This window comes from Sciurus vulgaris (assembly GCF_902686455.1).
Source record: "Sciurus vulgaris genome assembly, chromosome: 1".
NCBI classification, from domain to species: Eukaryota; Metazoa; Chordata; class Mammalia; order Rodentia; family Sciuridae; genus Sciurus; species Sciurus vulgaris.
Window position 1 is genome coordinate 31730295 of NC_136461.1, and position 18529 is coordinate 31748823.

Consider the following 18529-nt stretch of genomic DNA (forward strand, 5'->3'; position numbering starts at 1 on the left):
CAGTGGGTGTGAGGGCACAGGCAGGAAAGCAGAAGGGAAGAGGCAGAGGAAGGGGAAGCTCAGATTAGGGTTTGTGCCAAAGTCAAATGAGTCTGAACCAACGGTGGGACAACCTTGCAGGAATAAACCCAAAATACTCACAGGCTGAGAATGATTGCAGACATGCAGCCTTTTCCCTTGTAGGTCCAGTGACTCCATCCTGTTCTTTCCTTTCCATTGGTGTATGATATTGTGACAATTCACTTAAGTGAAGTTTCTAGTGCTCATGAAGCTGAAGCTGCCTGGTGACTTCTAAAGTTCACTCTAAACTCTATGAGTCGATGAGACATTTAGGTCTGCACATTACTTAACCAACTCTAGAATGAATGCAACTTGTCAGCAGGCATTTTCTCTCAGGTTTCATAAGTTAGAAAAAGGTTTCTGGCTGGTTTTCATTTGTATCTCTTTATTATTCAGCATCAACTCTGAGTGTGTTTGGGGCTGGGTTCCTGTAGAGTATTGCCCAGGAAGGTCTCACTCTTTTCATCTTTGCCTACCCACCTTGCATAAAGATGCCGAAGAAGGTGGGGGAAAAGTCACACACCTGTAACAGCCAGGCCTGCATTTGCACCAAAGATCCACATGGGCAGCTCCTCAAAGCAGCAAGGAGGAAATACAGTGAGACAACTTCTGCAGATGGGTTCTGCAGAAATCCCTGGAGCTGGTAGCCAATCACATCCAAACCCAGCCAGCACCACCACTAGCACAAAGAAAGAAAAGTAAACCTCTCCACTTCAGTTTGGAATGGGGATAGTTCTCAGTATGCAAACTCAGGTACATTAGGAATGCAATTTTACTGCTTTTAATCAACTCATTCATATTTAAATCTTCCATGTGACAGAGATTAACCCCATCTAATTCAGGGTCTTTCCACCCACCCCATACCCACAGAGATGATTTTAAATTCTGGCCCTCACTCAGTGAGTGCTGAAGCCACTGGGCTTGATCTACATAGGGGCCCCAGGTTGTATCTGTTCTTGGGCTACCCAGACCTTCAAGGGGTTTGCACAAGTCACTGTCCTGCAGGATCAAATCTAGATCCAGGGCACAGCTTGCCTCCTCTGGGGCCACTAACTGGCTGCCTCTCCTTCCCTTCCAACTCTCCTCTCCCCTCACTAAAGATACCATCACCCCATAGGGAAGTGGGCATTAAGAGGAGCTGGAGAAGGTTTCTGTAAATCCTTCTAAATCTTTTATCTAAGCATCAAGTCCTTTGGTGTCCCCATGAGGACCAGGCCTTGGGAAATCAAACACCAAGCATTGATTTCTGAATTCTGCTATGTCACTTGTCCCCTGAGGCAATGAACATACAATGCCCTAGCTCCTGGAGCAGGGGAATTTGCCAAAACTAAAAGAAATAGGGGGACAAAACCCCCCATGAATAACTGGAAATAGCATCAGCCACATTCCCCATCGTCCTCGGCTGCCTACGTGTCCACAGCCATGTCTGTGTTCCTTTTATGCTCTGTTGCTTTTGAACTGCTCCATCTAAGGTCCTTAGGAAAAACATCAAACAATTAGGTGCTTTAATTACCAGTTGCACAGGGACTAGAGGAAAGGGCCAAAAGGGCTATTGGCTAGTCACATCAGGGTGAAACAGCAGGAGCAGTTCAAGTAACAGTAAGTCATAGAATGTGGTCAAGATGTAGGGGTCAAGTCTGCCATTTATGTTTTTAAAAAGACCAATTTAGACATTGACATATGTAGGTGTGTGGATGTACAAGAAAAGATGGGGCTTCCACATTTTTTTCTTTATTGGCACTATTAATAAGAAAGTATAAAAATGAAATGCAGAGTGCAGGCAGAAAATGAGCAGCAGATAAAGTAGAGAGGGAGGAAGGAGAAAGACAATCCCTCATGGGTGGTTCAATTTTTACCACGAAGTTGGTAAAACACAAGACAAAATTTAAGAGTGCCAATTAGCATCTTCTGATTATGACATCAACACATACTCATTGTAGGGAATTTAGAAACTGTGAAAAAATATAAAAATAAATTTTAAATCATCAGTAATCCCCCAAATGATAGCCAATGTGACATTTTGGTATAGTTTCTATAGATTTCAATACATGTGTATGAATATTTCTATAGAGAATCATTTTATAAAATAATTTTATTTTGCTTTTGTGTAAACTTAGTTTTGTTTTTCTGCTTACAAAAGTAATATACTGGTTATTGCAAAAAATGCAAACAAATAACTTAGAAAGTGAAAATTTTTATAATCTGCCTATCATAGTTTACCAGACACAGTTAAAACTGGGAATACCTTATTTAACCAGTCTTCTGTTGATACACAAAGTATTTCCAGGTTTAATTATGTAATGCTTTAATGACTATCTTGATATACATATACATACACATATGTATGTGTATACATACACAAGTACATATACATATGTGTATATGTATACAAACTTGCGTGCATGAGTGAATGAACAGACATATAATATATATTCGTGTGTGCGTTTGTGGGTGGTGTGTATTTCCTGAGATGAAATTCCTAGAAATGAACTATTAGGTCAATTAGGAGTCACATTTTAAGTTTTAAAGAATATTGTCAAACTCCTCCAAAAATGTTGTAGAAATAGAAAATTCCAAGAGTATTGCTATTGTTTGAATCTTGAATGTCTCTCAGTGGCCCATCTGTTAGTTTAGTCCCCAGGGTGGGGATATTATTGGGAGGTAGTGAAACTGTTAGGAGGTGGAGACTAGTGAAAGATTGTAGGAGATTGTGGGACCCTGGTTTCTTTTGTTCTCTGATTCCTGGCCATGAAGTGAACAATTTGCACCTCCATATGCTCCCCATGGTGAACTGCCTTGCCTTACCTATCATATGTAGATCATGGTTAAAACCTTCAAAACTGTGAGCCAAAATAAACCTTTTCTCTTTACAAGTTTATTATCTCACACATTTATTACAGTGACAGAAGACTCACTAACACAAATAGGGAGTACCCTTTGCTCAAACTTACAAACCATGGGTATTATCAAGCTTTTAATACTTCATGATCTGATTGGCAATAGATAATATATAATTTTACATATATTTCCCTGAGGTTGATATTTACCTTTTGATTTTTCTTATAATTTTAATTTTGCTTTTCGAAGAAATTTTTAATTGCATGCCGTCTAATTCATGGTTCCAACATTATAAAAATGCTGAGCTGAATTTAATTGGGAAACTTTCATTTTATATTTAAATACAGAATCTATCTAAAATTTACTTTGGTTTAAGAACTGAAGTGAGGATTCAGATTTTTTTAATAAAAATTTAATAAGGTGTAAGATACAGAAAAGAACACAAAACATAAATGTACAACTTGATGAATTTGCACAAAATAAACTCCTCATATATGGTATACCATTAAGATCAAGAAACAGAACATGACCAACACCCTAGACGTCCTCTTAATTTCCCATTTGTCATTACCTCCCCCAAGTAGCTGCTACTCTCATTTATATCACCGAGGTCAGTTATGCCTCTTTGCATGTTGGGTTCTTTTTCTCAGCGTTATGCTTGCGATTCATCCATGTTTTCGCACATAGTTACAGATTACTAATTCTCATTTCTGAATATATTACACAAATATTATTTCTTTATACAATTTGTTATTCCATTGCCTTTGGAAATATAGGTTGTTTCTAATTAGAGGCCAATGTGAATAATATAAATGCTATGTACATTCTTATATATGTGTTCTGGTACACATATAGACATATTTCTATTGGGTATATACCTAGCAATGAAACTTGGAGTATAAGGTGCATGCATGTTCAGCTTTACTAGATACTATTGACCAGTTTCCCAGAGTAGTCGTATCAGTTATGCTTCCACCAATAAATCATAGCAGACCAACTCTTCCATGTTTTCATCAACACAAAGCATTTGACTTTTTAATTTTAGCCATTCGGCTGGATATGTAGAGATAGATATCTTATTGTAGTCTGAATCTGCATTTCTCTGACAACTAGCGAAATCAAATAACTTTTAATAAATTGATTAAACATTTGAATACTCCCTATGTGAAGTGTTTGTTGAAGTTTTTCATCCATATTCTATTGGGTTACTTGTCTTACTGACTTGTAGACCTTTATAATATCTTCTCCTATTCTGTGTCTTCCCCTTTCGTTCTTTAAATGACATCTTTTGATGATCAGAAGTTCTTGATCTATCAATATTTTCCTTTAATGTAACAACAAATTTTGCCATTATGTACAATTATAATGGACCAATAAAAATATAGAAAAATATTTTCCTTTCTAGTGCTTTCGTGTCTAAGAAATACTTGCCTATTCTAAGATTACACAAATATTCTCTTGTGTTTCCTGTCAAGAAATTTATGTCTTACCTCTTGTGCGTAGATCTACAATGCAGCTTGAATTGATTTTTGTGAATGCTTTGAGGAAGATGTCAAATTTTATTTTTTGCTATGCGAATAGGAAGTTGGACCAGCACTATTCATTGAAAAGCCTCATTTCTCTATCACATTTTAGTGTTAACATTTGTTGTAAATCAGGTGTTTATGTGAGGAGCTTTTTCTAAATTCTCTAATCTGTTCCATTACACCAGAAAAAATGAAAATGTCACCCTGAAATGTGTCTCTTTAATATAAAAATTATTTTTAGCTAATGATAATTAAGGTGCAATAAGCAGAGGAAAAGCTCTCCCTACTCCCTCACTTTTCTTCCTAAAGGCAGGATATAAATTCTTCTTTACTTGGGACAGCTCTAGATTTTTAGCCAAAGACAGCACCAGAGGACTTTACAAACCTTACTCCCATATACTTACTTTCTCATTAATTTTCCTCCCTTTAACGTTTAAAATACATTTTTTGTCCTTTCATTTCTCTACAAATTTATTGCTTTTTGTTGAAGATGCTATATAAAACAAAATTCTAAGCCACTGCCTCGAGTTACTTTTTATGGAGTTTTCTCCCATATGATGTGTACTTCACACATTAATAAACTTGTTTTTCTCTTGTTAACCTGGCTTTTATCCATCACAAGAACACGTGGGGGTTGAGAACAAACTGTATTTACTACTTGATAGGGCCATTTGTCTATTCCAGCAAAAATACCACATTGACTTAATTATAATAGCTTTATAATAAGTCCAAATATCTGAAGACATAAGTTCTCCCAGATGTCTTCTTATTCTTCATGACTGTCTTATGTAATCTTGGTCCTTTTTCTTTCCACACAGATTTTATAATCAGTTTTGTGATGTCCATTTTAAAAGACTGCTGGAATTTTGAATGGCTTCCATAATTTCAGGTTAATTTTGGGAAAATTGACATCTTTACAACATTGAGTCATCCCCATCTATGAACATGGTATATCATTCCATCAACTTAAGTATTCCTTAATTTCTCTCATTATGTCTTCCTGGTTTTAGTGTAGAGATCTTGCCCAACTTTATTGCATTTGTTTCTATGGATTTGTTGGAACTTTTTTAAAGGTTTCTTAAAATTTGTTCTAATTAGTTACACATGGCAGTAGAATGCATTTCAACATATCATACATAAATGGAATATAACTTCTCATTCTTCTGGTAGTACATGCTGTAGAATTATACTGGTTGTGCAATCAGATACGCACATAGGGTAATAATGTCCAATTCATTCTACTAACCCTCCATACCCACTCCCCTCTCTTCACTCCAGACTCTAATCCAGAGTATCTCTAGTCTTCCCTAGGCCCATCTCCCTTATTGTGAATTAGCATCTGCATATCAGAGAAAATATTTGGCCTTTGGTTCTTTGGGATTGACTTATATCACTTAGCATGATATTCTCCAGCAAATTTGATAATTTCATTCTTCTTTAAGACTGGGTAATATTCCATTGTGTATATATACCACATTTTCTTTATTCATTCATCCACTGAACGACATCTAGGTAGGTTCCATTGTTTAGCTATTGTGAATTGAGCTGCAATAAACATTGATATGGCTGCATCACTGTAGTATGCTAATTTTAAGTCCTGAGGAGTAGGATAACTGCATCAAATAGTGGTTCCATTCCAAGTTTTCAGAGTAATCTCTATGCTGCTTTTCAGAGCAGTTGCACCAATTTGCAGTCCCATTGTTAGAACTTTTTAAAGGCTTTTGTATATGACAATGGGTTTTAAAATTTCATTTTTTTGTTATTGTTGTTGTTGCTGTTGTTGTTGCTAACATATAAAAGTATTCTTGATTTTTCTTGTTTTCTTTTTTCCTTTTTGAGACAGGGTTTTGCTATGCTGCCCAGGATGGCCTCAAACCCATGAGCTCAAGTAATTCTTCTACTTTAGCTTTCCAAGTTTCTGGGACTACAAATGTGCACCATCAAGCCCAGCAAAGTACAATTGATTTTTTTATTTTTACATTGATTTTGTATGCAGCAACCTTGATGAATTCACTTATTAATTCCAATATTTTTTTCTATATATTCTTTCAGATTTTCTGTAGACCCAATCATGCTGCCTCTTAAAGATGATTTTCCAATCCATATGACTTTTAAGCCTTTCTTTGGGCTTGCTACAATGGCTAGGTCTTCTAATGCAAAGTTAAATAGAAATGGTGTTAGCAGACACCTGAGGGAAGACTTTCAGTACTCCACCATTAAGTATTGTGCTGACTTTAAGATACTTTTAGGGACCTATTATCAGATTAAGGACTAAGGCTTTTTTAAAATCATAAATCAATATTGAATTTTATCAAATCCTCTCTTTTTGTACCCACTGAGATGATAATATATTTTTCTTCTTTATTCTTTTACTACAGGGAATTATCTTGATTGCTTTCAAATGTTAAACTACTCTAGTGGAGGAGGGATACTGGGGATCAAACCCAGGGCCTCATGCATGCTAGGCAAACAATGTACCACTAAGCTACATCCATGGCCATTTTTTTTATTTTGGGTCAGTGTCTTGCTAAGTTGCCCAGACTGGCCTTATAGTTGTTCTTTTACCTCAGCCTCCCAAGTAGGAGGGATTAGAAGCATATACCACCACAACCAACTAAACTACTCTTGAATTCCTGAAACCTATCCCACTGGCTATGATATGTCAGCCTTTTTATGTATTGCTGAAATCATTCTGCTTATATTTTGCTTTGGATTTCTGTATATATGTCTATGAGAGTTTGGTCTTTAATTTTCGTTTGTTGTAATATCCAAGTTTTGGTATGATGATTTTTCTTTGGAATAAGCTTGGAAGTGCTAACTTCTTTTTCTACTTTCTAGAACAGCATGTAAGATTGATGTTATTACTTCATTTAAATATTTGGAAGACTTTACTAGAGAGATCATCTACATATAAATTTTGTTTGCTATTTGGTGGGAAGGTCTTTAATAATAAAGTAAATTCTTTAGTATTGTGCTATTCAGATTTTCTATTTCTTCCTGTGTTTTGGCATGTCAGGTTATTCAAGGAATTTATTTATCTCATCTGAACTGTCAAATATGTTGGCATAAAATTGTTCATATCTTCTAACTAATGATGCATCTTAAATGTCTAACCAGTTTCCTCAAAATTACTGAGTAATAAATCTCTTATGAAATTATATAATACATTATCTGTATATAAATTTCATTTAATCAGTCATTAAAAACTATATATTGGCTCAAACAATGATCTAGCTATTCATTCATATTTATTCTTAAAGAATCTGTCTTTCAATCTCTTTCCTCTGGTCAGATTGTCCTGGTCCCCAAAGCTTCTTCAATTTTTCTTGCCTACAAAGCAAGCTTTGTCCTTGTCCCTCCCCTGGAATGCTTTCTTCCTTTCTCTGTGAATTTATCCTCTTTTGATCTACAGATCAAATCTTTCTTCCCCTGTGATATCTTTCCCAATTACTACATTAGGAAGTGTTATTTCTCTCTTCCTATATACTGGTACATATTAATGTCATTTTTAAAATGGTCCAGATTTGTCAAGAAATTTTTCCCTATTTTCCACAACCTCCTTAGAAGACTGGAAAGTCTTTTGTGAAGAGGCCTCTGTTTCATATTTCTATGTATTCTTCTCAGAACTCACCCAATCATAAAACCATAGTTTCTACACTGAATAAATATTTTTTAACAACTGCCTGATTAAAGCTACCATCCCTCTTTCTATCTTCTTTTTTCTCTAAGGAATGAACAGCAACAGAAGAAAAAGCAAGAAAGGAATAATGTTTGTGGTTTGTGATGTGGATTCTTCCCTATAGACCAGTAGCCATCACTTGTGAATGGTTAGAAGCACTTAACATCTAGTACCCTGAATGATGGAGCTTTGGTTTTAGGCACTGTGGAAGATGTCACAGACATCCTCTCTGTCCTCATAAGGCTCACAAATTTCTTTTCCAGTGCTGTAACTTATTATTCTATTCTTTCCATAGTGGATTTGGATTGAAATAGATCCAAATACATTAATTTTAATGTAATCATTTTTATCAATCCTTTCTTTGTGAAAGCTAATGTTTTTGCATATTATTCAAGAATCCTTCCCTATGAAAAGATCACGAGATATAGCTTATTATTCAAAACTTCTCTAGTGTTTCTTTTCATAATTAAGTTTTTCAATCCCTTTGAAATTGATTTTTATGTCTTATATAAAGTTATATCAAATTATATTATTTCGTATGCATCCCCATCAGCACCCATATCATTTACTGAAAAGTTCACTCTTTATCTTAGTGCTCCCTTTTGCAACACAAACCAGTCCAGAAATTCAAAGTAGTTTCCAGGTTTTCTATTTGTTCTATGGACTATGTGTTTATCCTTGAATCAATACCATGTTTTCATTATTACTACAGCAATACCTATACAGCAAGCCCTCTGACCTAATTCTTCTTTAAAATATCTTACCTGTTCTCATTTAACATAGCTATTATCAAGGCTAGTTCTATTTCTCTTGGTAGTTTGTTTTTGGTTTTTGTGCTTTTCTTCCTAAGTATTTCAAGTCTTTTCAAAACAAGGCTTTCAGGACCCCAGATTCAAGTACTCTCCTGGACTTGGTCCATTGCTGCAAGAATCTTAGGGAGCCTTGTATACATGCTTGGGTTATTTATTCTCAATATTAAAGCCCAGGATAGAAGATGTGAGAAACAGGACTCCTTCCTCCATGGCATGTGTTGATTCAGAGACCAAGGTGGTCAATGTGGAAAACAATGGATTTTTCCTGGAATCTGGGCTGTAATGAGAGGTACCAGCCATGATCAACCTACCATCTCTTCCCCAGTCCTTTCCGTTCAGTTTCTGAAGATAAGGCAGAAAATAATCTTCTCCAAAGATACTTGATAACAATTCCATAAGACAAAAACACATGCTTCCAATGCATTGCTTTCAGATATTCTGAGTTTAGTTCAGTTGGTGGATGAGCTGATTGATACTTTCACTCCAATAGCCCATCTTCTTGAGGAAGCCCACTCTATTCTTGATAGTCTAATGGGTCAGAGAGAGGTGGAAAAAGTGCAAGAACCAAGCAATCTCCTGGAAATACTTCCCTGGGAGGGCAATTCCATGAATGAAGTCTTCCAGGCAAATGACACCAAACCTCCCCAGGTGTTCCTCAATCACTGTGTCATCTGTCAGGGGGATGGTCTTATTCTTGGCCTTCACTTGTCCACATTTCAAGATGGGTTCTAGGACAAACTTCAGATTTGGAAATCTTCAGGTCACATAAGGTTCTACTATCTGTAGCATTTTTAGGTTTGGGGGTGACTTTGACAAAGACACCACTAAACATTTTTTAAGACAAAGTCTTTCTATGGTCCTCTGCACCAGTAAACTCACCCCATCAATCCTTTGGATGTGAACATCAAAGGCCAGGGAATGTTTATCAGGCACTTCCAAAGCATGAGGTTTCACTCCAAGTCCTATGAGGCGCACTTTGTCACGTTGCTGCCACCAGGAATTATGTAGATGATTCCATGTCACTTAAATCTGAACTCTTTGCCTTTCCTCTGCTTCTCTACCCAAAGCACCTGCTTTGCCTGGGTAGCTCTGAGGGCCTGATACGCCTTCTTCTTTTTCAGGACATTTTCTGGAACCACAGAGTTCCTCCTTGGTCTTCCCAATGCTTGGTGATTATGGCTCATGCTGTAGTTCTTCTGTTGTTGTGGTTTATATAGTCTGCTGTTCTTCGGTGCATAAAAATTTCAAACTAATATTTTCTTGGGGAAAAGAACTCTCATATTCCTAATAATGCTTTAATCGTAATGCCTACTTTAATCCGATATTTTGTTTCTTATTTAACAGTATAAATTTTCCACCCTTTCATATTCATTCTCTCTGTAACTATATGTTATAGATGGATCTTCAAGAAGCTAGGCTGTTACATACTTTGCTTCCATTCTTCTTGTGGTTATTCTGGAAATTATGACATACATTGTTAACCTAGCTTGAGGAGAGTCATCTTTACTCTCCTACCAGGTAACATAAGAACCTGAGAATGCTTTTGATTCCTTTTACCTCCTTTCTTAACTCACGTGTCATTTTTGTCTTAATTTCAATTCCATCTATTTTAGCCTATAAGATAATAAAATTGTGTTTTCTACTTCACTGCTCATCTACATTAACCTGTGTATTTGTTGCTTTTTGACATTCCTCATTTCTTATTGCCTCTCTGCTTTTCCACCTGGAATCACTTTCCTTTTGCCTACAGGATATCAATTCAGATCGCCTTTAGTGAGGCAAACACACAAAGTGGTAGGACACTCTATGTTCTTATTTATAGGAAATGTTTTTATTTTTCCATTATTTTTGAAAGATATTTTCTCTGTGCATAGACTTCCAAGTTGTCAGTTGTTTCAGTTATAGATCTTACTATGCTGTCTTCTGGCTTCTGTGGTTAGGGTCAAGTATATAAAACACTCTTTCCAAGGTAATTTGCCTTTATTTATTTGTTCTGGTTGCTGTCAGGATTTTCTCTTTGCATTTAGAGTTCTAAATTCAGGGCTTAATCAATTTAATCAATTCTGGGAAGATCTCAATCATTATTTCCTTGAATAGTTGCTTCTGCCCCATTCTTTCTTTCCTTTATAAATTCCAACTAAGTACATATTAGTTGGAGTTTGTGATGTGGATTCTTCCCTGTAGATTCTACTTTCATGTCTTTTAACCTCTCTCCATGTTTTCTTTTTGACTCCTTGTTCAGAATTCTGGATAGTTTCTTCTGCCTTATCATCCATTAATCCCTTTTTGCTCTTACCTAATAAGCAGTCTAACGGTAAGCCATTACATTTTTAAATTTTAGTTTTGTATTTTTTATTTTGTAAGAAGTCTTTTTCAAATTTGCCAAGCCACTTTTAATTGCTACCCATTCACTGAAGATATGTACAAGTTTGCCTTTAATTCTATGAACATAATAAGCACAGTTTTTGTCTCTATACTTATAATACCTAAAGAATTTGAGTCTTTTATTATTTGTCCTGTTAATCACTGCTACTCTTTCATCATATTTTATTTTCTTCTGTACCTTATTCTTTTAGATTAGACCATTCATGGATCCTAGAAAATTAGGAAGAAAGTACTTCCTGCAGAGAAGACTCACCCTTGATTCTTCCAGGTATCTAGGGTTGATGCAGGGTATAAAACCAACCTGCAACTCCCTACACCAAGTTCATGGCTTAAGGTTATAAAACCATCCTCAAAATCTGTGAAAAGGCTGGCCCGTGACATGAGTTACCTTTCCTTTTTCTTTTGGTTCTGCTCAAAACCAAGGCAACCTTCTCTGGGGACATGGTTTTACTTCTGGTTTACCTTTGTCCTGAGAAGTTGCAGATTTATATGGAGATGGTCTCCTATGAAACTCTCACCTTGCGCAAGCCATGTACTTTGGCTCCTAACCTCCTTGTCCTTCAGGGCTGCCAAAACCACAGTCTATATTAGGATCAACAATTGTTCTCAGGGCAAAAGTAACTTAGATGTTTTAGCATTTTATCCAGCTCTCTAGGCTCCCACTTGATCATAGAGTTTGGCCAGGTAGTTCCTTTTTATTGTTTCGGCTTTTGGTGCTTTTAAGGAAATCTAAAATGTTTCCAATCTTAAAAACATATTCAACATTTTAACATTTCCAGGGGGAACTTTATTCAAATAACCTAGCCTACCACTTTCAGAAACAGAAGTCTACCAATTCTTTTCTTCATTATCTTTGATTAGACTAAGTTTTCCGGGACACCTACAGAATTTGCATAAGGTTCCTCTTGGCAGAAGAGGGGACATGGCAAGGATACTTTCAGATGACATAGTCTCACATCCCAAAGACTCTCTTCCCTGCTACCAGAGGTAAAGTGCTTCCTACAAATAGGCAGTTCACCTACGTGATGATGAGAATTCACTTCTTTTGCTCTCTGAACCAAACTACATACCCAGCTACACCTCCAGTTCCTACAATGGTTACAGTGAGAGATGTCACTTTTTCACATCAGGGTATACTTTCCATCTTAAAATATTACTTTTCTGGTGCTTTCTAAGAACTGTTGCTGCTGGGCTCTGTGTATTTTTATACTGCTTCTCTTCGCTTCCTACCACATGGCTTGCACCTGAGCTCATCTACTTGGAAGAGTCTTTGCACATTATTTTGAAATCTATAGATTAAATTTATATCCTGCTTTTTCTATAAATAGAGTTTTCAAATTTTTTAGTTTCTTTTTCATTTTCCTTGTTGCTTTTGAAAGTCTTCCAGGAAGAGAAGTGGAAGCACAACCCGTCGCAGTAATGCTTGCACTCAGAGGTTTCTCTTGACTCCTCTTCTCTCACATCTAATACCCAGTACATCCTTTGTCAAGTCCGCCTTAAGATATAGTCAGACCTCATCCACTGCTTGCCACCTCCACCTCAATACAGCTCGAGACCTTGCAGTGCCCTCTCCTCCTCTCTATTATTTGCTACATTCCAGCCACCACATCCTCCCTGTTCTTCACACGTGTCAGGCATACTCCCACCTCAGGGCCTTTGCAGTTGCTGAATCCTCTGCAGGGAATGCTCCATCCCCGGGTTTCCTTGTGGCTCACTCCTTATGATTTCATTCACAGTTCTGCTCAAATAGCACTTAACCAGGGGGCCTTCCTTGACCAACCTCTCTAACATATCACTGCATAATATACCCACTCTCTGTCTCTGTACTCAGTTTTATTTTTCTTCTTGGTACTTATTACCACTTTGCATATTTTATATTTTTTTGCACTTTTGTTTGGAGTTGTCTGTTTTCCTTCACCAAAACACAAGCCCTAGAAGAACAGAATTTCTGACTGTTTTGGTTCACTGATAGACCACAAGCCTCCAGGATAGTGCGGGGCATTATGGTAAGTGCTCAACAGAAGCCTCTGAGCCAATGCTAAAGACAGAGGACCTCCACTGCAGGAAGGACCAGGCCATTCCTTGCTTTCTATTGCCCTGTGACTCTCACCTCTGTGCCTCTGGCTGTTTTGCTCACTAAACCACCATCCCAAGGTCACAATTTTCAGCCTGAGTCTATAAGTCCTTCCTGCCTGAGACACCTTAGTTCACTGATTCAACATCCAAATCCCAAGTCTGGTTAGTCTGTGTGATCCAATAACCTATCCAGAGTCTAACTGGTCATAGTGAAGGGTTTTAGGGAGGGGAATGTGGGTGTGTCTGTGCACACACCTAGTAGAGTCACCCTCTCTGGGCTGTCTACAAAGTGGGGGAAATGCTGGGAAGCTTTAATTCAAACACAGAACAAGCTTTCTCTAATATGTCTTCAACACTGGCAGAGACAATTTACATAACTTCTATTAGATGCTTCTAACTCAAATGCCTTCAGAGTACTGAAGGTAATATAAATGAGTAAGGAGGGCAAGGTGGAAATAACAGCAAACGGGAATTCTATGCTACATCCAAAGAGAGCAGCCACTCAGCTAGTGCCAAGGAGGAATGGGGACCCAAGGTTGCCAGATCTTCTGATGGTTCAAGAAAGACAAGAATCCGTATTTTAGTATAAAATCTCCCACTTTTTAAAAAATGACAACTAACTCAATTTTTAAAATCCTATGCAGACCAAATAAAATACATCTGCTGACCAAATTTGGCTCAGGGCTATCAGTGTGCAACTTCTATTTTATACATTCAGCTCAAAAATAGGACACAGGTAATTTATCACACTCAAAAGCAAAGTTTCCCAGGGGGTTCAGTGAGAAGATTTCATTAGCTGGAGTAACCAGAACTCTCAGTCCCCTTTCAAAACCTCCACCTTCTCTACCAATTCTGGTACAAACTCCCACCAACTTTAGCTATGAGAAAACATCTGGGCTTTGGAATCAAAAGATCTGGTTAAAACAAAGTGCTATGTCCTAGCTAGCATTCTTTAACCTCTCTAAATCTTAGTTTCCTTATCTGCAAAATGGGAATACTAATTCCTACCTGGAAGAGTTCTAAAGAATAAATGTAAGTAATGAGCCTGGCACATAATAGAGGCACAGATAGATAATAACTATTATTAACAGTCTAGGATTTGCCTTCCCCAGAGAAAATCATGGTACCTGAAAATCCAACAATTGTGATCCACTATATTCATAATAAGCTAATGCCACCCACACATCTTTGTGGAATAAGAAGAGAGTAAAAATGCTTTAATAAATAGAATAAGGATGGGAGAGACAGCTCTGCAGGAGCCCTGGTCTTCACACCAATGTACCCGCTTGTGAACTTAGTCCAGAATGTCTAAGTTTTTGTAGAAACCAGTACTAATTAAAATTCATAGACATCAATTATCTGATTATTCAAGAACTCTCACAACTCTTGAAGCCATATTTCTGTATGCACATTACAACACAGCACTGAGTCAAGTGAAGGCATGCCAGTTCCCCAAAGGCCTGAAGGAAAGAATCCTGTAGCTCGGGGAGACACAAGGGGGAAAGAGCCCGTTCTGCAAAGTGTGCATAGCAATGCTTTCTCCACACCAGGTGGACTTGCAGCAGCTGAATGGGAGTCCTCCCTCCACTGACAGATAGATGCAGGGAAGACGCGATCCCTGCAAAGCATGTTTCACCACCACTGGGAAGCCTGCCCTTCCCATCCCACCCGCCCTGTGCTTCTCCAAGAGGAGCAACTCCATCAAGAGCCACCAAGTGTGAGAAAGAATGCATAGGACAGTAGGCCCTGCTCCACATAGTGCATACCTAGAGAGTCACAAGACAGGAAGGGGCTACCGCAAAGGAAGCATAGGAACTGTGCTCTCTCTAGGAACTGAGAGAACCCTCTACAGCTGAACCCAGAAATGTGTTTCAGCCAGCCGAGAACACTCAGTAGGCTTCTCTACCCAGGAGGTTTAAAAAGAAAGGAATTAATCTCTGATCAGCTGTACTTTCCACCCGAGAAGGGTGGAACCTCCAACCCCCATGCCAGATTTGTCTCATCTATTCCTGTTTCTCAGACCCTCATAGCTCCTATAATCACGTGTATCCATTATCAATTTTCCTCTGGGGAGACCCAAGCACCAGAAAACCACTTACCTCCTAGTAAGCAGGCGATCAGTAATCATTTATGCTATTTCTAGGTTTAAGGTAAGGAAGCTTCAGAACTAAAGGTATAGCTCAGGGAGAAAGAGCTTCCCTAGCATGCCCAAGGTCCAAGGTCCTCAGTTTGAGCTCCCGCACTGAAGAAAAAAAAAAAAAAGAGGAAAAGAGAGGGTCAAAGATGGGATGGAGCAGCTGACAATTGCCGAAGATGTGTACTGGATAAATGGGGATTCCAAGTATTTTTTTCTGAATTTCTGTGTATGTTTAAAATTTTCCATAATGAAAAAGTTATTGAAGGGAAGTAGGAGGAGGACATAGGCACAACTTGAAAACAAAACTGTGTTGTTAACTCTCTACACTGAGCCTGGACACAGAACAATCTGGAAAGTGCGCTGGGCTCCGAGATCCACAGCCTTGAAGGTCATGTGCTCCTGGAGCAGAGATTGTATCTCCTAAGCACCACACTCAACGTCCTCAACAAAACAACCTTTGAAAAGTTCCCTAGAACTTTGCAAAATTATTTTGGCAGGTCCCAGCTTCCCTTCTTGGCCTGTATACCCTCTGCCTCCACAAATCACCCCTCCAGCCTCTTCCCATCACAAGAGCCTCTACTCCCTGATCCAAACTACTGTGTTGAGCAAGTCAGTCACCAAAACAGTTCCTGGGTGGCGGCCGAATGCCTGGGTTTCAACCACTTGTTTAGTTGGGTCTCCCCCTGGATGTCAGATATGAGGGTACTTGCTTTTACTTTTAATGGGTCAAGGAATACTTTGTATTTTCTTTACCTTCTTTTCTTCAACCTCAAGTTGCTCTTCATCTATTTTTTAGCCTCAAGTGGAGTTTCTCGCCTTTAATACTATTATCAGTCCAGATAATTCTTTGTGGAGGCACTGTCCTGTGTATTATAGGATGGTCAGCAACATCTCTGGTCTCTACCCACTAAATGCCAGTAGCCCATATGCCACCCCCAGTTGTAACAACCAAAAATGCCCCCAGATTTTGCTAAATGTTCCCTATTGGTGGATTGAGTCCCCTGGTTGAGAACCACCAGCCTTAAAGATATTGAAAAAAATGACCAAAATTGTCCTGGCTAATAATAATTATTATTATATTAATAATAATAATATACAGTTTATTTCCACATATACTATTTGACAATGTATTTCAACTTATAAATTGTAAATGGATATTTAAGAAATGTTGTATCTTAAGCCAGAAATACATAAAGTAACAAGAAAAAGATGAACTTAGCATTTGCAAATATGTTTTCTTTGCCTTGGTGGTTTCCTGTGTAAGTTTTATTTGCTTCTCCCAAATGATCCTCTTTTCCAGTCACTGTGGTCATCAAAGCATCTCACCCCCAGCCCTCTTGGAACACCACACAATCTAAGTTTAAATTGGAAAGAAAAGCTTCCAATGGCTTTCTCAGCACTTCCCATGACGTGGGCTGGCTCTCCAGCACATATTTAACAGGGGTCACTGGAGAACAGAATCCCCCAAAAGAGCATTTCTCAACAAAATCAGGGGTAAAAATAATGTAACGCCAATGTGTTCTAGTGATCCAGCTCTGAAACAGTTGCACCTAACTCCTCTACATAACCCAGCGAAAGTAACATCCATTTGCATCTGAAACTCCATTCCTAGAGCTCCTACTTCCAATTCTGCCTTCAAGACTTGGGGGTCCAATGGATGCTCCAATGCAGACTCCACCTCTGCCCTCTCTGTCACCTCCTGCACCTCTGAGACCAGAGAAATACCCAATTCCCAACTTGACCCAGAAGTTTAATAGGAGGTTAAAGCAGCCAGTGTCAGAGGCTGCAACACCCATGGGGAAATGCTGTTATTTTTCTTCATTAGGCAGAGGGAGTTTCCCACTCTATTTAAATGGACACTCCCTTCTTGAGAAGAAAGAAAATCTGTTTACTGGTCTGCAGAGGCCTTGCATTAGCCGCAGTCTATTACACAGCTTTGGGAAATATGCAGACAAAACTTCCTCTCCTCCCGACCCCACTGACTTCCCAGTTCGATCAGTGGCTCCCCCAAGCCTCCACCCTCTCATACTCCCAGGAGATGTCTATCTCTGATGCTGTGGTTGAACAGTCACCAGATGGAGGGGGAAATGTCATTGGGGGTCTATTTCTTCCTATTCTTCTGTAGTCTCCCATTTCGTACCAGTGGATACAGTGCTATCTTCTTGGATGCATGTATTTGTAAAGCAGACCAAATGTTTGCCCCTGGAGGTGTCCAAGCAGGAGTAGGAAGAGCAAAGGTGTCCACTCAGGGGGCATTTATCTGCTGGACAGATGATAGAGGAAGAAAGAAGAGGGTTTTTTACTACATGATTTAAAGCTTCCTTCCATCCCTGACTTGCCATGATTCTGGGAACTCCTTGGTCTGCAATTCAGATCTGACCACAAGCCTCCTGCAAAGTGATACTCAATATTATGCTGTGCCTGACAGAGGAGGACATTTCATTCTTAGGTGCATCTACTGCTCTCTTCAACTCCCCAGAATTATAAGACTATTTAATTCATCTAATTCAATGACTATTATTCCATCCATGAGGAAATGGGAGGTAGGGAGATAAGGCATCTTCATCAAAATCATAGATGAGTTGGTGGCAAAGTTAAGTCCAAAATAAGAACTCGTAACTTGATGCTTGTGATGACACTGTAAAGCACTCTTCTCCCTGTGATGCAGAATGCAACACTGTACAAACAACAGGTAGAAATAAACACCTACTGAAAGAAGGTGGAACTGCACACTGGTTAAGGATTTGGACTCTGAAATCTGGTTACACAGGCTAGGCTCTGGCTGTCATTTGCTTAATTATATGACCTGAGTTAAGCAAGGGGGCTTCAATCTAATTGTCTTAAACATGGATAATGACAGTGGCTTCCTTATAGGATGGTTGTGAGAATTAGATAACTTAATAACTGTAAAGCACTCAAAACAGTGCCTGTAATCCCAGAGGTTCAGGAGGCTGAGGCAGGAGAATCACAAATTTGAGGCCAGCCTCAGCAACTTAGAAAGGCCCTCGGCAACTTG

At 38.5% G+C, this 18529-nt stretch overlaps 1 protein-coding gene and 1 pseudogene across 4 annotated transcripts in view; both read right to left on the bottom strand.

Moving 5' to 3' along the window:
* HIVEP3 (HIVEP zinc finger 3) overlaps positions 1-18529 on the bottom strand; it is a 460275-nt gene that overhangs the window by 439703 nt on the left and 2043 nt on the right. Inside the window, exon 2 of one of the 3 annotated variants that reach the window (XM_079113088.1) lies at positions 15476-15618. The exons of the other annotated variants lie outside the window; for them this stretch is intronic. The gene's annotated coding sequence lies outside the window, so the exon portion shown is untranslated. The remainder of the gene's footprint in view (positions 1-15475; positions 15619-18529) is intronic. 3 annotated transcript variants of the gene reach the window in all.
* LOC306645751 (large ribosomal subunit protein uL30-like 1) lies at positions 3389-15465 on the bottom strand (annotated as a pseudogene). The gene has a single exon. The product of its transcript is annotated as a large ribosomal subunit protein uL30-like 1 (transcript).